Consider the following 20789-nt stretch of genomic DNA (forward strand, 5'->3'; position numbering starts at 1 on the left):
CCCTGAAGCGCTGAGTAGCCTTTAAGCCTGGGTGTGCTGACAGGTGTGTTTTAACCTACCTCCCTGCCACAGATTTCCCACCACAGAGTCCTCGCCAGCTTTGGCATAGGTCAGGGGAAGCCCTGAGATGGGTGTACAAGGGCTGTGCTCTGCAGCAGGCCACCTGTCCTCAGGGGTCGTGTGTGTCACCCTGGGAGGGGCTGGAGCTGGGACACTGGCCATCCAACCTGGGCATTTTCCCCAGGGCAGGGCCTAGGCTCCTGTGGAAGCCATCAGCTGCCTATATCCAGCCATGCCAGGCTCAGGCTGCAGAGTAAGTCCACACACTGCCACCATCGTTCTCAGAAGGCTGCGTGCATTTGTCCTCCCTGGAGATGCCTCTCTGGCCTCACTCTCTATTTGCTGCCTGGCCACTGGACCATCCTCTAGGTTGGTCCCTCTCTCCCTTCCCCTCTGAGCTTTCCCGTGCTCCCTACTATCCAACTAGGTGTCCAGACCCAGTGACAAAGGCAGCCTGACTGCACACAGAGCTATCGGCCACCCTGATCCCCCTAAGTATCTCCCACAGTCCCTTCAGTGTTGTCTGGTGCTGTGACTGTGGACCCGATTCCCAGGAGGACCATGGTGCAGTGGGCTAAGTGTAGGGCGAGATCAGGGACCTGCTTATGTCTCCCATGCTGCTGGGTGGCGTTTGCCAAATAAACTCTACGCGGAGAGTCTGCAATGCTCTGAGCCTTGTCATGTCCTCCCATAGGATTTTCCATGATCGAGGCCGGCTAAGGCCTCTCTGTAAATGGCACCTGGCCAGCAGCAGGCTCTGAAACACATTTGCTCAGCTCCACCCAGGGCCTTAGGACTGGATTTCTCTAGAAATGGCTGGGAGGGAGGGCATCTGAAAAGCACTTCCTTGTTTTTCTCACTGCCCGGCCCTGGGTACTGGCTTTTCCCTTATTTGTTTCTAAAGGTGGAAGTGGTAGAGGCCGCCCAGGACTGCCCCTTCCTGTGGGCACTGGACCCTCCAAGGAGAGACAGATTCTCGACCTTGGGCCACACCAGCATCACCAGGAGCTGGCTCAAAGCAGGTCATTGGCCCCCAAGATTCCAAAGGAGGTGTCTGCGTGTGGCTTCAGAATATGCATTTCTGTTTCCTGGGTGAATTAGTGCTGACACCTAAGTCCTGGGGTTCTGCTTTGACCTACTGCCCTAATGAATAAGAGAGAAACGCTGATGAATTTGGGGCAGCAGACCTTAATGTTCTCTTTGGGGCATCGCCTGGGACATGGTATACACAGGTGACTCTCAGCTTCTTTAACAGCCCTGTCACTGCTTTGTGGAGTATGGGCATGTTCTTTGTTGTGTGACATCTTTCTTAGCCATTTATGTCAAGCACTCTGATGAAGAGTTCTGGCCAGGGGTCACAGACACAGATTCTCCAAGGGCCGCCTCTGGGGAATTCACAGCCAATCCTAGCTTAGAACCCAGCCAAGGGGTGTGCCTGCTTGAGAGAAGGCCGCACACCCTGTTTAACCCACACCTGCCAAACCCGCCTGACTATGAAGCGGCCCAGAGGAATGTTTATGAGCCCACCTTGGCAAAAGGACCCTAGTCAAACCTCTCCAGTGGGGCTTATTTACCTCTTTCCTGCTTCCCCCGTGTGCTGGGTTGGGGTCTTGTGCACCTTGCCCACTGGGTGCTGGGATTGGGGCTCCTGTTTGTCTTCCATGGCAGTCAATTCCTAGGGCTATTTATAGGATGCTTGTGCGTATTCTGAATAGCAAACATAGAAACGTTTATGAAGTATTCCCTTATGCTGTAGAACCTTGCCATCTTGTATTAATTATAGTGAATAGTAGTTTGATCTGCTTTCTAAAAATCCAAATTATAAAATATTTATAAGGAAATGTGGTGTTACTTTCAAATCACACCATGGCTCAGACTTGTCTAGCAGAGAGGCCCAGTAAATTTCTCTTACAGGATGCATGATTCAATGTACAAATAGAATTATTTGTAATAAGCACATCAATTATTTGTGTGTAAGCTTTCACTACAAAATATTGTTGGGTTTTCCCAACCTTGTTTTCTTGGGGGATTTTAATATTCTTCCATCTTGTTTGTGTTTTCTATGGCCCTTAACCAATGAGCACAAATTTCACATTGGTGAAATTCAGCTAAATAAGGCTTGAGTCTGTTGGAGAAATGATTCCCCTATGAGAAGCACATGTGATCCCCTGTACTCCCAATGTGTCTGGTCACAGGTTCTAAGTACCTGTGATGGTGGTCACTGTCGACTGTTGTCTCAAACCCCATTCCTGTGACAGACCTGCAGCATAGGAACTGACCTGCAGAGCCACAGTGTCATCACTCACTGCTTGTGGTTACTTAGGAAATGGAAGCTCCTTTAACCTGTTCCTTCAAACTAGGTTGCCACCCACTGGCAGTCCATGAAGTGAGTAGAGATCAGCACTTTCAAAACAGGAAACAGGATCAAGCAGAAGCTCGTAGAGTGCATGCTACACTACAGGAAACATCACACAGCAAGGTCTTACTCTGCCCCCCACCACAGGCTCCCTGGCATCCCTGCACCAGGGCTGCTGGGTAGAGAAGCAATTGGCCCATGCCCCAGGAAGCTGGCTACACCAAAGCAGTGATGTTTTATGAAACCTAACAATCTCGTTGTACTAGTCCATTATGAATTATTGAATCACCATTGCATATTTATAGCAACATCTTAATATTTTAATAATTTATTTATCCCTTGTGGGTCCTTTTGTCTATTTCTTTTAATTGATAGAGGAAAGAGTCTTTTTGGAGCTAAGTTCACTGGGCTACTCCCTTGAAATGATGCTTCCAGAATTCAAAATAGATTCCTGCACATTTGTCCCTGAGTTGAAGTCACCCAGTGTACAGTAAATAGACCTACTCACAGGAATCAGAGAGGCCCCTGCCCTCCCCTGGGCTGCCACAGCTCTGTGGAAGACAGCCAGTTCAGGTCTCAGACTGAGAATTAATAGCCACCTGTATTCCGTGAATTACAGCAGCTTAGAGACCTGGGAAAACCCTACTGTGTCCACCAAGGGCGCCCTCTACTTGGGGAGCATCCTTCATAAGTGGCCTTCAGTTCCAGAGTCATTCCCACAGGCTCTGAGTGCCTCACTCCTGTTAGCTGTGCTCATGAAGAAAAGGAAGTCAAGGGAAATAGCCTGTTTCCTAGTAGTTACACGTGATGAACTGGCTGGCCCTGATAAGGAGAACTTTTAAAACTAAGGTGTGCATCCTTCAGGCTGAAGAAGCCGAGGTGGTCCTGGCTAGGGGTGAGAATTGTGGCAGGAGGTCTTAGTCTTTTGAGAATGCCCGGGGGGGGGCTGTGGTCCCTTTTGCATTGACTTAGGTTGTTTGTCATGAGTGACATCACACACTGAGAACACATTGAGCTCTTTACAAGACGAGCTGCCTTTAAGTCTGCCCCTGTATCTTCTAGACCATTCCAGATGTTTGGGAAATATGGCGAGAGTCCTGCCGAGGATTGTTGTGCTGTTACCACTGCCTGGAGTTGCCACATGGAAAGCGGTTGGAGTTTTTCCCCCATTAAATGTACTCATTCAGTCTCTTGGAAGGGGTCTTTGATAAGGTGCACACCCTCTTTCCCTACCTGCCCCCAGCTAAGCGACCTCATTGGTTAAGTTTGAACTTGGTTCCATCATAATTCTAAAGTGTAACTTGAGACTGTGTGAAGAAGTACATCTTAGCCTGGGCTCCTTCTTAAGAGGGAGAAAAACTGTTGGAAATCTTTAAGGTGCAGCAAAAGCTGCAGGAAGAGCCCTTTTGCTTGAGAAATCCAAGGCAGTGCCCCATCACCAGTGGATCCAGCTCTACCAGATTGTTAGTCATCAGAAATAAACCCACATACATCTGATGACTCTCTTGCAGCACTTTCAGGCTCACTGTGCACAAGGAGTTTCATTTCTAAGAAGGGAGCTACAAATGGCTCAGGTTAGCCATCCTGATAAATTCACCCGCTGGCCGCTGTTGCAAATTTATACCAAGCTAAGGCTCACTGTCCAGCCATACTCATGGTGCTAACAGTATTTGTTGGGCATCTGTCAGGTAGGATGCTAGGCATACAGCAAACTCCACCCTGTCCTTGACCTTGAAGCAGAGACAGGCAAGCAGGAGTAGGAAGTTCCTGCAGCCACACAGCTGGGAAAGGTCTGCCCTAGGAGGGTCAGGGGAGACTGTGGAAAGTTAAGAAGTGAGCCAGCCTTTGGAGCTGGTGCCCCAGCTGCCTCAAACATTAAGATTGTGCCAGACAGAGGGAATGCCAACATTTCTCCCACCAGAAGTGAAACTCTTGAGAGCCCTGGTAAAGTTGAGGATCATTGTGGAATTGTCTCAACCTGAAGTGACTGCAACAGCATATGTAGTCTGGAATACCTTTGAGAGAGAAAGAAGGCACTATCAGTAATTATACCAGGACAGAGGACAGATACCTGAACCCAGCTACTCTGGGAATTGGGATCCTATGACCAACCTGCAGAACACTTGAGGCCTATATCTGTCTCCTTGAGTGAAGTGTCTTCCTCTACTGGTCAGAGAAGAAACAGCAGGTCATTTGTTCCTGTTTTGTTTTTTTTTTGTTGTTGGTGGTGTTTTTTTTTGTTTTGTTTTGTTTTGTTTTAAGAAAAGGGTGGAAGACAAATACAAATGCCATCTGCCATTGCAATGGCAGAAAATGTTTGTACTTGTGTCCCTGATAACCATTTTAGGATTGTCATTAAGCCCTGTTATTGAACCATAAAGATGATGGTGTTTACTTTATATTCAAATTGGTACCTTTTGAAGCTAATGCTCAGGAAAAGCAACAAATTGAATCTTGAACTTGAAAAGAACTTCTGGTTTGACTTGTGCTCTTCATGCATGACAGAAATTACTGCCTTTACACAGTGTTCAAGCTAGCCTTGTTTTCCATCCTCACCTTCCCTGAAGAACAAGCAGCAGAGATATAAACAACTTCTCTGCGGGCTTTGCCTAGATAGCTCAATTAAGACATAATGTGCTTTATTTTCTTGGAAAAAGAAGTCTTCATCAAAAACAGATGCTTCAAGTGTTGGCCGTGCACCCAGGTGCCCCAGCCAGACTCCCTGATTTTCTTCCTGGGGTTGCCTCTCCCTGGATCCTTCCCTGGATGCTCAGAACAGGGCAGCACAGGCACAGCCTACTACTCCAGAGTTCGGGCCACACAGCAGGTTTTCTGGGACAGTGCTAGTCTCTGCGTTTTCTCCTGTTGTCTACACAAGGACTGGTAGATGGCAGGCAGTGTATTCTGGTCCTGGATGGCAGAATGCAAGACAGTGACCCCCCCCTCGGTTATTTTGCTATGGCAAGTGACATTACCTGAAAAGTAGCATATGATCCAGAGACACGGGGGCCTCGGGTGAGTAGGCAGAGCAGTTCAGGGCTGCCCTGAATCCACACCACTGTGGATCCCAACACCCTGCTCTAGTTAGGCTCCAGGGGGGCAGGCCCATCTATGTTGGCAGCTACTGAGCCTGCAGCACTTAGCTCTGTGGCAGGCCCGGGGGCTGCTTGGTGGCGGTATCTGATGGGCAGGCACAGCATAGGTGATGACGGGCACAGGTTTCTCTCATGCTGATTGTTGTGTCCTGGGCTCCACAGCGCCAGGCAGGGCATGCCACTGAAAATGACCTTCCCCAACATAACCCCTGCCTCCTTCTAGCTCCTCTGTTGGCCCCAAACTTAGTTTACATTCTAGGTCAGTCATCTTTGTGGCCTTGGCTGGTGATGGCCAGTGGTTGTTCACAAACATCTCTGAAAAGCAGCCGTACTATTCTTACACTCCCCCCCCCCGCTCACAATAGCCAGGCTGGGTGTGGGACAGTGGGTCTTCTGGCCCATGCTGATGACCAGGAGAGTTTCCAGTTTTGGGGTCTCAACATGCACACGATCTTAAAGTGAGATCTATAAGTTCTCCTCCAACTTCTTAACTGTGAGTGTATACTTAGCCTTGTTGTTCCCTGGAAGCAAGTCATATCCAACCTCCAGGTCCCCTCTCTGTGCTGTGTCAGGGTGCATCTCAGATCCTTGAGTGTCCTGCAGGGCACTGCTCATCCCATCTTGCCTGCAGAGAGATGGGAAGTTTCACTCTGTGATCCCAGAGCCTGAGCGCAAACTGAGAGTATCCTCAACACCTAAGGACAGTGCCTATCTACTCTGATGTTTGTAGCCTTCATCCTGTCCTGCTGTCCCCACACTCTCAGAATTCCACCTCTACAACTGCTTCCACTGACATGTCACTTACTAACAGGTCTCTTCCTGAGTCACACTGCATGTGCTACAAACATAATGTTTGGGAACTCATTTGACCTTCCCCAAACTCCTTCCTACAAGCTCCAGAGATGATGCTTGGCTCTTTGTTTCAGGAAGGAAACTAAAGTTCCAGGAGTTCCAGTCTGGCTCTGGGTTAGAACATTCATCTTTTGTCTCCTAGCCTTGGTCTCATGTCCCCCTGTGGGACTGCCTCCTCACTTTGTAGATAACAAGGCAGGTTGACTATCCAATGGGTAAGATGGGACCTGACTGTCCTCTGGGAAGCATGGAGAGGCCCCAGGGCAGCCCCTCAGGGAGTGTGGGGAAGCAGGAAGATTGGGGCCCTGGGCCACAGCCTGCAAGTCGTGCATAGCTTGACGCCTGCTCTGCCCATGACCTGCTCCTTCACTCCTCCCCCGAAACCCTTATTTGAGAAGTTTAAAGAGATGCTGTGGTTCCCTGGATGTCCCAGGGAACTGGAGGGAATTAACTCTCAACAGAGGCTCGGACATGTGGAAGTCCTTCCCACCCATAAGGACAGTTTCCTCTTGGTTGTGACAGATGCTGTCCACACTGACACAGGGACAACCCTGTTCCCAGAAAATCCTGATGACCTGTTTCTCATGCCAGCTTCTGGCAAACCTCACAGTTGTCCCACTGGCCTCTCAAAGGGCCTTTTGGGACCAATCCATGTCCTCACCCCAGCCCTGAGCCCAGAACCCTGTATGGTGTGTGATCACCAAATGTTTGTTAGTGCAGAGGACGGAGGTACTAACTGACCCGTGCTGACTCAGCATCAGAGCATCAGTGGGTAGAGACTTAATTCAGTGCTCCAAGTGCTCTCAGACCCCACAGCTGAAGTGGCCTGGTGCTAGCCTGCCTGCAGTCCACACTGCTGTGCTCCATGCTCCACCATCACTGCATGCTCTGAACATCCAGGGCAAGTGGGTTCCTGGATGAAACAGAAGTCCTCCCCACCAGCTGCTGTTGAAAGGAAGCAGAATTGGTGGGGTTTTATTTCCTTAATATTTGACTCTGCTCCCCTTCTGCTAATTCCAGAAAAGGCTTGAGCACTGAGTGTGGTCTGAGGTGGTCCTCAGAACTGGTCTTTCCAATTAGACAGCTGTTGGATTTGCACATCCTGAGACCACTGCTGTCAGCAGCTCATCTGCCATCTGGGCAGAGCTGCTCTCCCAGGTCACCAAGCCCCTACCACAGGCACATGGAAGGGGGGTTACAGGTACAGTTCCCATGGATCCAGCAACAGGAAAGCCAGAAAGTTCTCTCCATTTCTCAGTGTTTTGGGCTTTGGCCCAGTTGAGCTTCACCCTCCCTGGCTGAGCTCCACCCTTGCTAGATGCACACTCCTGCCACCAGGAGAGCAGCTGAAGATACACGAGAGCAGGGAAATCACTTTTCTCTTCTTTTATTTCTGAGTTCTGTGCAAAAACCTAGTGACATCAGTCGCATTTAAAGCCAGCCACCTGTACTTCTGGGGATGGGATGAGATGCAGAGAATGAGATTCTCAGTGTCTATATTTGATTATCATGTCCTTTCTAATAGGAATTTTATTAGCAGTTTTCTTGTGAAATTTTACTACTTACCTAATCCTTCTCCTTTTTAAGCCATAATAGCTGTCTTGTACCAACCACACACTTTGCATTCTGAACCAGGGATACCCTCCTCCCCAAAACCATTGTAAAACATGACCCTTGAACCTGAAGCTCCAATTTCAAATGGAATGATTAATGCTCTGATTTTCACCAGCTGTCTAATAAGCAGGACTTATTCACCAGCACCTCCTCATAATTGAAATTCAAAGGAAGGAGCCTAAAACATCAATGTGTTCAGAATAAAAGATGGAATCACTTTAAGTGTGATACTTACTGAAATCTAGTAACTTGTAAAGTTTTAATACATGTAACATGGTCATACAGACTGTCCAACGACCACACAACTTGTTCTTCGCTGTGTGATGAGCAAGCACTTTCCAGCCAGGCCTGGGAGCCTTCCCCAGCATCCCAGATACCTGCAGGCTGGGGGCTGGCGGCCACTGGCAGGGGTCTTCCAGCAGCTTAGCAGTGGAGCAGAGTAGCAGGGGGCTCCCCACCCCACCCCCAACAACTACCATCTTTCTTCTGTGCTGCCACTTTGTAAAACACATGCACAAAATGGCTTCATTTTTAAACAGGTGACTTGCCTTTGATCTTAGCCTCCCTAACAGCTCCCTAAAAATGATCCTCTCTGGCACATTTACTGAGGCTGTTGCCATGTGCTAGTGGGGATATATTGTTAGGGATACACAGGATGGGGGTGGAGACAGAGGAATCCACATTCTGTGGCACTGGAGGATCTTTTCTGACTGTAACACCTCCAGTCCCACCCTGTGGTATCCATGGTGCTTAGAACAAAAGAGAGAAAACTCAATGTGAGGAACCTAGCATTCCTCAGAGATGCTCTAAGAAACCCCAAAATTCTTTAGCCACCCCAGGAAGACAGGGAGGGAGAAAAGGAAGGACAAAGGAAGAAAATAAAAGAAAGGAGAAAAAAAATCATTCTCAAATTATAATTTAGAAGAAAAATTAGCAACTTCAAGACTTTTTTGTCCAATATTAGACATTGAACTAAGAGGCTCTAAACCACTGAATTCCCTCACCAGCCCTTTTGATTTATTTTATTTTGTTTATTTATTTATTATTATTTTTTTGAGAGAGAGGATCTTGATAAACTTTCAGAGCTGGCCTTAGAAAACTTGGAATCCCTCTGCCTCAGCCCCTGAGTAGCTAGGATTACAGGCATGTACCACCATGCCCAGCTCTAGACTGACTTTATACAGTCAGTTAATTCAGTTTTTGCCACTAAATATGAGATTGTCAATAGAGGTGCATTCTAAGCAAAGTAAAAATGTTATTTCATTAAAACTCCCAAATATTCTATGAAATGGGTGTTTTTTCCATTTTACAGATGGACACTGAGCACAGACGAGCTTCTTGTGTGGACCCAGGGCTCTCTGTCTCCAAAGTCCAGGCTCTCAAACACACCACTGCATGGGGCTTTCCTCTGTGCTTCAGATGCTCTGCGCTCTGCAGGGGCAGCAGCAGAACTGCTGGGCACAAGCCCTTACACCCTCACCTGTCACGATGTCCTCTTCTCCGTGTAGGGATGGAGGTAGAGGCCCACAGTGGCCCTGGACCATCACTGTGTATTAAATCTGTGAGATGCAAGATAAGTAACCAGAACACATACTGTGATCATTTGTCTTCTTTGCATCCAGGGAAGGAGGGACTAGGTGACAGCAGAGGCAAGAAGGAGTGGGAAAAGCCCAAGTCAAATTCTCTGGTTATCAAAAGAGAAAGCAGCTCTGGAACTATATCCATGGGTACAGTGAAGATCCCAGCACCTGTTAAAACAGCTAGCAACCTCCTCCTCACCCTGGGGAGGAAATTGAACCAAGAGGCTCTATACCACTTAATTGCCTCACCAGCCCTTTTTATTTTATTTTATTTTATTTTATTGCATGTCGGTACATGCAAGCTGTGAACACTCCATACTCAGGAGGTGGGGGGTTCAAGCCTTCTCTAGCTGCAGAAGGGGGCTGGTGAGGTTTCGAGGTATCCATCAACAGCTAGCCAAGCACTTGGTAGGAGTGTTTTAGAACCCAGGCAAGAACTGTTCTCCCAGTGGCAACTGGCCCTGCTCATCTGGAGACACTCAGGGAACCAGCAGGGTTAGACTTTGTGTATTTGCAGCCCTGATGAGGGAAGCAGCCTCTACCCCCTCTGCAGGAGGGAGTGGATCACTAAGAAAGCAGAGCTGGTTTGCTGAGTCATGGGCCCTTCACTGGAGGATTTGAAGACTGGGATTTTGGTGTCATGAAGCACCATCTTCTCATTGGAAATCCAATGTCATTGAACCAGACTGAACAGGAGCTCACAAGTTCCACCCCAGCCAAGATCTTCTGCTAGGGATCTTTTGAACAAAACTATAAATTCCACATACCAAATCTGGAAGGAATTGGGTTCCAGAGTCTTTTCTCCTGGGCTTAGAATTGTACTTAAAGCATTTATGCTGAGGTTTTGTTTTTGCTTTTTACCTTCAGTCAGACTCACTTGACAATTAAGGGACTCCTTAGAGAGAAAGGACATGCTTGCCAGCAGGGGACACCAGGTTTCTGTCATCTTGGGGGTAACATCTAGCCTGAGGTCCCTGAGAGGACCAACGGTGACATCTTGTGGGGGTGATGATCTCAGCACCTAAAGTCAGGCCACAGGAATGAAGCCCTTGACTGTCAGGCTGTGAAGAATGACAGGGCAGAGGACGTAAGTGGAGCTAAGCTTTCCCTCTGCTCACCAGCCACACTCACTGTTATTTTGGCGTCCAGAAAATTAAAAAGCCCAGTAAGGTAAGACCAGGTCAGGACGATATTTTAAGAACTAAAAATAGCAGGAAAGCATTTGTTTTCTGGCTGTTTACTAGATAGTCTTTGTGAAAGCCCCTCAGATGGGAATAGACTTTTCCATAAATTTCATGAAAACACAAAGCCACATGTTCAGAGCAAAGTCAAAGAAGAGTTTCAGAATTTGTTTCTGGGTTGCCTTAATAGCCCACACTTCCATTAGGAGGATGAGTAGAAGGAAGGCTTTCCAGAAAATGGCCACAAGAGCAGGCTCTACCACACCCACTCACCCAACTGGGTGCCACAGGAGCCCCACTACCCCACCCCCCGATCTCATTCACTTAGCACTGGTGAATACTAATTAAAACATGTCCTTCCTGAAAATAAGCTCTCTGTTCTTACACAGATATGCACACTCATGTGCACTCATGCAGAGCTCAGTGGCCATGTCTGGGTCTACATGGACTCCCACAGCAGGTGCCTGCCCCTTGCCCTAGGCGCTCAGCACCTGTACTGTGGAGAGGCACTTGGAGTCCTTGGTGGACTTTAATTGTCTCCATCTGTTCTGCCTGGTGCAGAGGAGGACACAGTGCTGTCAATTGCAGCATGGGAGTGATTTTGAAGACCCCACAGAGATGATCACATTCTTTCTAGCAGGTGCTCACCCGCCTGACCCACCAGCAGGTGGGAACACACTGGGAGTGTCCATTAGTAGGACTGGATCTGGTATGACAGCAGCCTCTCCCCCCTCTGTTGACATAGCACAGATACCCTCATGGGATTCTCCGTCTTGGAGCAGCCTGACACTCCTCCCAAGCATACTGCTGGTGAACTAGGGCTTTGCTGTGGGTTTGGCCTCAGATAAGCACCTTTCCATGAAACTGAGTGGCTTTGCTTCAGAAAGTGAAATCAAAATTCTGCACATAGCTTCATACCCTGCCCCTGGCTCACTGGGCAACTTGGACTGGCAGGGAGATTTTAGGGGAATATCCTTTCTGCATACTGACTACTTTTGTACCAGGAAGAGAGGGAATTGGCACATGATGGGCCCCTTCCCACTCCCGATGGCACTATGCACCACTGACCACTGTCAACAATGGTGGTGTTCCTTCTGTCCCTGTTTCATGGGCTGCATCCGAAGTGGGAGTGGAGGAGGAGCTGGTGGCCCATTCCTGATGGCCTCTCACCCTCTCCTCCAGCCCTCTTCCCCAGGGCCCCCCGTCAGCTCTCAGGGTGCTCGGCCACCGTGCCACTTGCATTTGTTTCTTCTTGTCTTCAGTGGGCTAGGAAGCTAAATTGCTGCCTAAACCATGTCGAAAGCTCCAGCAAAACAGAAGAAGGGCCTGGAGATATTTTCCTCAAGTCCAGTCCAGCGATTGTGAGGCCCTTTTTTTGCTTACTTTGAAAACCCTTCTGTTCCAGAGAAGCAGTAACCACACCTGGCCGTAGAATCCACAGTGAAGCAAAGCTGGACCTGTCATGAATGAGTGGAAGTGCACGGCAGTGTGCATGGGACAGGTGGGGATGTGTTGTCATTGACATTGTCATTGTCACTATCCACGGCTAACATTGATGGAGTGCTTCCTGTATACTAAGCAGTGTGTGTGTGTGTGTGTGTGTGTGTGTGTGTGTGTACTAATAAGCATACAGTCACCTGGTGTGGTACGTTCTGCTGCTAGCCCATTCCACAGAGGAGGAAACCTGGCCTCAGTAAAGCCAAGCACCTGCCCACAGCTGGTCCCTGGCAGACTCAGATTTGAACATAGATGTCTGACAGCAGAGCCCATCTGAAAGGTGTGGGTTTGCCACCTTTCCTCCTGTCCTTCCCCATGAACCTGACCACTGCATTTTGACTGGTCAGTTAGAAATGCACTGTATTCCTGAAGCCTGGGAACAGAGACCTATGAGGTAGGTAGAGTGTGGCCTGAGGTCCTCAAATCTCTGCCCCTGGGACCTTGAACACATTTACAATGCCCTCTGACCCTCTGTTTCCTCCTTCAAATAGAAATCACACCTGCTGAGGAGACTCAGGTGAGCAGAAGTATTCTGCATTCCAATTAAATGCTACAGACATAAATGATAGTTTTTATGAAAAAACTTCATTTCACATTAGAAAATGAAAGTTTAGATAGACTTAATGTACTAGCTGGTTGAACAAGAGATTCTTATATTGCATTTAGATGAATATCTGAACTCTAATTCATAGACAGAAGACAGACCTATAATTTGAGGTCCCTTAAAATGAGTGGGTGGGGCTCCTGGCCACACTCATGTACCCTGGATGGCCTTTGTCCCAAGTCTGGCTCCCAGCACGTAGCTATTGTATAGCTTTCAGGAAAATTATTGACCATCTCTGATTTATCATCCTTATCTGGAAAATGAAGAGGTGAACACTCCCTGCTATGCAAAATCCTGTTTGAGGTGGTGGAGGGCTTTGCATTTTTCCAAGGGTGGAGCAACACACCCCAGAGTGAAAGAGGACCTCACACCACTCGATTGAAAAGCTTAGATGCAATAATTCTAAATAATGCACTTCACTCTAAGCCTGGCCCATAGTAAATGATCAATAAGTAGTAGCTAATATCACCTAAGACCTCCCTATCCTTGAGAAAAGACTATAGAACTAAGCATTAATGCTCCGTGTTGGACTGGGGATGTAGCTCAGTGGTAAAGGGCATGCCTCGCATGCTCTAGGCTCCCGCCACACACACACACAAAAAAAAAAAATTAAAGAAAAGGGTGTAACAATGTCTGTTGTATCTTCTATAGAAACACCTCCATTGGCTCTTTTAGAAGGTGTCCATGTGAATAGGAAAAAGCATTTGCAGAAAATAAACCCATGTCAAAACTACTAACCTGAAAATGGTTCTGCCCATGCCGCCATCTCGGCCTTCCCTAGGACCTGCACTGCACCTGGGTTTCCAGGCTTACTAATAATGTGCATGCATGCATGGTATGCGTCTCCCCCTCCCCAAATCCTCTCACACGGTAGCACCCTGACCCCAGTCCTTATCAGCAAGCTTGGGAAGGACAGGCTGACCAATCGGAAGGGCAGTGAACCCTCCTTGCTATGCAGAATCCTGTTTGGGGTGGTGAGGGCTTTGCATTTTTCCAAGGGCAGTGCAGCACACCCAAGGGTGAAGGAGGACCTCACACCACTAACTTAGGGGAAGAGGGAACTGGGTAGGTTACCCCGAGCACAGCTGCCTAGCAGTAGCCATGCTGTGTGACAATTATCAGCCGTGGGTCCTTTCATAATCATTTGCCCAGGGAGAGCAGTGTCAATAGTCGGTGCCCTGTGGGGCAATGAGGAGGTTCTGGGCAAAGCCGGAAACCATACTGGAATGCGTTAGGGAGGGGCCTGTAGGAGTGAAGGGATTTGAAGTCACCCCTGAGCCTGAGAGGGGATGTCCCAGAGGCCATGGTAGACTTCCTCAAATTTGGCAGGGCTGTCCCACTGAAGAAGGTAGACCTGGGAAGGGCCTCTGGGCAGAGTACAGGAAGCCTAATTCATGTCACCAGAGACCCTTGGCCTGCAGAAACACAAGAGCACCCCTGTCAGCCTTAAATTCCCACCTGGCCCTTAAGGCCAGAGGTGTGGCTTGAACCTCTCAGAGGTGGGGCAGAAATGCCATGTTGTTGGGGAAGGAAGTCCCAAAGTCCTAGAACACTCAAAAAGGGCCCTGTCTTCCTGGTAATTTATCTATTAATCACATGTTGAGAGGGTAGTAAGTGGGGCATGAATACAGTGTGTTGGAATTGACTTCAGTCATTGCTGCTTTGGAGTCCAGCGGAGCTTAAGGATGTGAATTCAGGTTCTTGGCCTTCAGGGCTCTAGGTGAACTGAGTCACTGGAAAACAGCCAGGCCCCCTCTCCTGTGCCTTTCTTTCCCCCACCACCACCCAGGCCGGGCCCACAGTCATGATGGCAAATCTGAGGCTCAGGTTTTGTTCCTTTCACCCCTAAAGTGGATATGATCACAAAGATCTAGCAGGGGAAGCTGCCAGCACCCAGCTCAGGGCAGAGCAAGTCCTGCTGTGCATCTGTCTTGTGGCCTGGGGCAGAGCCAGTAAACACAGTCCCTGTGGAGCCCTCCCCCCACCCTCCCCTGGTTCTGAGGCCCCCTGAGAGCCTCAACCCCCAGCCACAGGAGAGGGGCTCCTAGCTGCTGAGATGTCACTGCCCCATTGCCTCTCAGTCCCTGCTTTCCCTACAGAAAACCAGTGGACACTGGGTGTGGGCCCTGGCACATAGCCCACTCTTTCACAGTGGCTCATTTGTGTCTCCTGACAGAGTGACAAGGACTTCCCCCCAGCAGCTGCACAGGTGGCTCACCAGAAGCCTCACGCCTCCATAGACAAGCACCCTTCCCCCAGGATCCAGCACATCCAGCAGCCTCACAAGTGAAGGAGCACCCGCACCCCAACACCCCGGCAGACCTGGCTTCACTTCCGTGTGATGTCCCCTATGGAGACCCAGCACCTTCTCCAAGAGCTGCTCAATCTGGGAAATCTAAGACAAAGCCAAGCATCCCTTCCTTTGTCTTAAATTTCCATATTTAAAATTAGAAACATTCAAACCCCAAATGTGCCCTAGGAGTCTTGGCGGGATGTCATTGAAAGATCCTTGCACCCTCCCCCAGAAGTGCCATTAGCAGAATATGCTGAGACCCAAGTAAAATGAAGTCCTTCACCCTTTAGCCTAATTCTGTCTCCACAATGTTCTGAAGTCCTGCCTGTGGTCCTGAGAACAAGAGGGCACAGTGTGGCAAGATTCAATAAAGTTAAGGAAAAGCACAACCATTTCATGCTTTTTAGTAAAAGCATAACAGTCTGTGTGGCCATGGGAGGGTATGACATAGGGCTGGGCTGGCAGGTCTCAGGGAGGGTCTTTGAGCAGTCACTTTACACTGAATCCATACCCTGGGCAACAGGGGGTCTCAGTACCAGGTACCCAAGCATCACAGGATGCAAAGGACAGAGGTCAGCTATGAAAAGGCTCTTTCTTTCCAGAGGCCATTGTGCTGAGGACGTGGGCAGGGGGATCCCAGGAGCACTTGCTGAGTGAGATCAGCATCATCTCAGTCCAGGCTCTGGGAAGAAGGAGACAGACCTCAAGGTTCACCAGTCACCTCTAGGGCTGCTCTGGCCTTCTGGAGGTGACCACTGCCCAGGGTGGAGGAAGACACAGCTAGCTCTGGGGTGCTTCACACAAGAGTTAAAATCATGAGAGATGGGGTCTAGACCTGTCCTTTGCCTCCCCATGGATCACCACGTCCCCCCAAGCGTGGTCTGTCTCCCTGTGACCAGAATCTCTCCTACCCAGACACACATCTGCCCGCACCCACCCTCACTTGGGCACATCAGATTGTGCAGTTTCTTACATGTGTCTCCTGCCCCGAGATGCCCTAGATTAGTCCTTGGCTTGAGGCTATGGTGTGCTCTGCTTTTCCAAAAAAGCAGACATTAGAAGTTTCTGGAGTGCTGCTCAGGAGAGGATGTGCCTGACTGTCCCACCCACTAGCAGTGGAGTCTGCTGGAGGTTCAGGTGGCACTGTGGGCATCGTTCATATGACCAGCCTTTCTGGTACCTTCTCCAGGCTTGTGTTCCAGGTGGCAAAAAACCAAGGCAAGCTGGTCAGGGTCAGCTTGTCCTCTTCCCTGATGGAGAAGCCCAGCACCAAATTGTTGGGCAGCATTGGTTTCCTGGGATGTCAGGGCATAAACCTCAAGGCCTATGTTTCATATTTCTTAATAGCTGAAACGTAGGTATGAACAGAGGGTGTATCTGGAGACCCAGACTAGGCTGGCAGTACTGCCATGGAACACACCATAGGAGCAGCCTGCCCCTGTCTTGTTGAAAGGACCTCCTGCTCCCAGAGGCATGCCAGTTTTTCCAGAGGCACATTCCATAAACTTCAAGCTAGATTGCACGTGCGACTGTGGACTCTAGATCCCTGAAAGCAATTGCTTTTCTGAATGAGTTTATCAATCGCCGACTGCAAGAATAATAGAGATTCTAATAAAGCTCCCACTTGTTTCTCTCACATCTTAGAGATTCCCTTTTACATTTTCCTGGGGTTGCCAAGTGGTTTCAGTAGAAATACAAATGTACATACATGATGAATATTTTCAAAAAATCATTTCCCAGTCACAGATCTGAACTGTTGAACACCTGGCAACTGGAGCATAATCATCTACTGAGATTGGCAAAAAATGGAAAAGCTTAATATAGTTGGTTGAAATGTATTACTTGGGCCCAGCAGCTAGGCTGGCCTTGTGCTGACCAGGCCCATTGGGAACAGATTTTAAAGAGAATTACCACCTAGGGGTGGTAGTCGGTAGTTGGTTCTTTGTTATATGCCAAACATCTGCCTGCATGAGAAGGTGTCCCAGAGGAGACCAGGAGGCAGACAACCCAGAGGTGTAGGACCAAATCCAAGTTTGATCTGGGAGGGACCCCTGGAATTTTCTCCCTGGAAGCTGCAAGGTCAGGATGGACCAAGGTTGGGTGTGGCCGTTATGCACACAATGCAACTCCCTACATTCCTCTCCATCACATTCTGCTGCCTCTGGAAGCTGTTGTTTGTATGTGTGTGTGTTCTGTCTCCTGGGGACAGGGCTGAGGGTCTTACTCATTTTGTGTCATGGGACAGTCGATATTCTCCATCAATCCTCAGTGGTTGATGGAAGCACCACACACACATCAGACATGGACGGGACTGACCCCAGGGGTTTCCCTGTCACTAAGAAATACGATTGTCCCCTGCATTGGTTCCCTGCTGCTGCCATAATAGAGTCACAAACTGAGTGGCTCCAAACAACAGAATCGCATCCTCTGCCCATTCTGGAGTCTGGATGTTGAAAGTCAAGGTGCTGGCAGGACATCTGTCCTCCCTCTGAAGGCACAAGAGGGGCTCCTTCCCAACCCCAAGCTTCAGGCAGCCGCGAAGGAATGAGCTGTCATCTCAGGAGTGCCCAAAGCGGAGGGGGTGATGGCCTTGCAATTCTGAGGTATCTAGCTGCTGGGAATCTGCTAGGGTAGCCAGAGAGGCTGCACCATGATGTCCGTGATTCCCAGGATGTCCATGATGTGACGTGGGCAGTTCTCTACAGCAAGCAGAGAGGAGCATCCCCGACTCTCCTTGCTCCTTCTTGGTAGGCTGGTGCCGGGCCGCCTGTGGGATGCTTAAACACACAGCAAATGGGAAAAACCGCATCAGCATCACTCTGTACCTGCAGCATCAGACTTGGCGTAGCCAGCTCTAGAGGTAGAAGCCATGAAGAGCCCATCTGTGTTGTCAAGTAGCCACCTCTTCTCACACAGAAGCGACTTCACAGCCACCCCACAGCCAATTCCTCTGCCAGGGTCCCCCAATCTCCAGTAACCAAGGAAATCTCTGCCGAAGGGTAAGTTTCAGAAACCTCACTTAAAATCAGCAGAATTAACAAAGTTTTCTAAATATTTTTTCTGTCCAGTTTAATCACAATTTACTCAAGCTCTAAAATGTATTAAAATATACTTCAATGTTCTCCTAACTATATTTATATATAAATCCCTGAGAAGATACCTGTCAACTTGAAATTCACTATTTACAGTTAATAAACATCCAGGGTACAAGCAGAGGCCCCAAGCCTGCACCCTCTGTGCTGTCCCATGTCAGGAGAACAGACCAGGCCACCCTTCCTAAAAGTGGGAGGGGTTGGATGCTGAGGTGGGACCCCAGCACAGGAGCGGCAGGGCATGCTGTTCACTCATCCTTGGGGACTCAGAGGTCCTGACCTGACAATGCAGCAGGGCCACCATAATGCTTCTCAGGGACCCCTGTTCTGATTTTTTTTAGACCTCAGGACAACTGGTGCCAAAGATGAGCAAGGAGTTTAACCAAACTGCGAGAAGAAAACAGGCCCAGGAAGAAAAGGAAGGGGGAACTAAAGAGAAGGTAAAGAGGATTTCAGAGAAGGAATGTGGAAGCTAGAGGGGACACTGTGGTTGGGTCCTTGCCCATCAGCACATGATGATAAATGGAGGGCAGAGCCTCAGTGACGGAGGTGCCACTGTTCAAAGCAGTAAAAACACACAAAAATGACACCAGCTTAACTTTCAGGGAGACCAGGGGTGGTTTCTCTCTGCCTCAGGGGCCAGATGATCATATCTTCTCTGCGAATCCCATACCCAGAAAAGGTCACCCTAACAATGTTGCCTAAGAAGGGACTGGCTCACTGAGCCCCACAAGCCTCCTCAAGGTGACCCAGCTTACTCACTCTCTCGGTGGAGCTAATCACAAGCCCAGCTGCTGCCCCCACATGCCTCCCCCACCCTTCTCGAAGTGACACTATCAAGCCTGGGCAGGAGGGTCCCACTTGAGGATATCTGTCCTTGTGCTCACACAGATCCCCAAATTGAGAGACTCTAAAGGCCACCTGCTGAGAAGCATCCAGACTTCTCTTCCTGACCTCCTGCACTGCCTGCCCAAGACTTGGCACAGTGTCCACTGGTTGTGGTGTAGCCCACTCCAAAGAGGCCGACAAAACAAGAGCAAAAGCCTCCTCCTTAGAGAGAGAAAAGAGGGGAGAGACATTGTCCTTGAAGGAAAACACTGCTGGCAAACATGCTTCCACACAGCCACAATGACAAGTGCTCAGCACCTGGTCCAGAAGCCACCTGGATCCCACCTGAGGACATCCCAGAGAAGGGCCTCCCCAAGCAGGACAGTGATTTGATTCTGGAGAGAGGGACTGGTGAGAGTTTGCACCAGGCTCTGCACGGACACTTCCTGCACTTGAGTCCTTTGGGCTTCACAGACAATTTCTGGGGATACAACTCAGCTCCCCTCCTGCCAGTCAGCTCTCCCACGCATCTGTCTTTCTTACTTCATGAAGCCCACCAGGTCATGGCCACTCCCACGGAACAGGGAATGTGGTGGGTTCACTTTCAAGTCTGCCAAAGAAACTGCTGGGCTGACCCGAGTTTGCTGGCCTAGTAGACTTTCTAAATGCATGTATCTCTAGAGCTGTCTTGTGGACACCAGCAGTATTGCTGGCCAAGCCCCATGCTGGTCAGGTACATCCTGTGCAGCTGGTCAAGGCTGGAACAAACAGGAGAGGGGGCCCCAGAACAGAAACTGAAGAAATAACCTGTCATGCTGTTGACAGTCCACCCATCAATGGACACTGACAATGGATCATGTGAGGTAGGGGGCCGGGTGGGACCAGGAATGTGCACTTCTGATCAGGTAGCAGCAGAGACATGGCTTGATAGGGTGCGGGGCTCTATACCATTCCCAGTGCATAGGTCCCATGGTGGTTAGCAAGCAGGATTACTTGGCAATGCAGTGGCAGGCAGATGCCAAATCAGCCAGAACAGACACTGCCTAACACTGGCTGTTCCAATGACAATTTGACATTCTTACAAAGTTAGAGCCTTTTGTGGGAGCTCAGGATGGCTGTTCAGGAAGAGCAACCCCCAAGTGAGAGGAGAAGCTGCAGTTCTCAACACAAGCTGCAGTTTACTCTCCGAGGAACTCAAACACAGGGGTTCTTCTCCCCAGAACAACACAGTGCCAGCCTCTACAGTAGGGGTAAAGGCAGGAAATGTTGACAAACTGCCTGGTGTTCCTCAGGGCACCCAGTATTGAAAGCTACATATTAGAGGCCATTTGGCACTTCCTGGCTGGGCACTCAGCTGATGAGGGAGGAGCTTGTGACAAGCTAGGTGAAGCTGTGGATTCCATAGACATGGCATGGAGATTCCACAATGCCAGGGACCCAGAAAAGACAACCTGCAAAGATAACTGAGGCCAAGAAGATGTGGTCAAACCCAACTTCTAAGCCATAGGGGTGATCCACAACCAACTAATATGCATAGTTCTAAAGGTGGGTTCAGGATTCTGTGGCATTCATCTTGATGTCTTTCTGGGATTAAGAAGAAACATGCTAAAATCTGATTCTGAAATACAGTATTTTTATCTCACCAGTCTCTCCAACAGCCTGGGCACAGCCTTATGATCTGATAAGTGGGGAAGGGCTAGTGTGAGATCCCTGATTGCTCAACAAGTTGCTGATTCG

The 20789-nt window shown here is 49.2% G+C and overlaps 1 long non-coding RNA gene across 1 annotated transcript in view; it reads left to right on the forward strand.

The window, feature by feature from the left end:
• LOC144374331 (uncharacterized) overlaps window positions 1-15521 on the forward strand; it is a 56967-nt gene extending 41446 nt beyond the window's left edge. Inside the window, exon 3 of the long non-coding RNA XR_013433776.1 lies at window positions 15016-15521. This is a non-coding gene — a long non-coding RNA (uncharacterized LOC144374331). The remainder of the gene's footprint in view (window positions 1-15015) is intronic.
• Window positions 15522-20789: the final 5268 nt, after the last annotated feature.

This window comes from Ictidomys tridecemlineatus, unplaced genomic scaffold (assembly GCF_052094955.1).
Source record: "Ictidomys tridecemlineatus isolate mIctTri1 unplaced genomic scaffold, mIctTri1.hap1 Scaffold_64, whole genome shotgun sequence".
NCBI lineage: Eukaryota > Metazoa > Chordata > Mammalia > Rodentia > Sciuridae > Ictidomys > Ictidomys tridecemlineatus.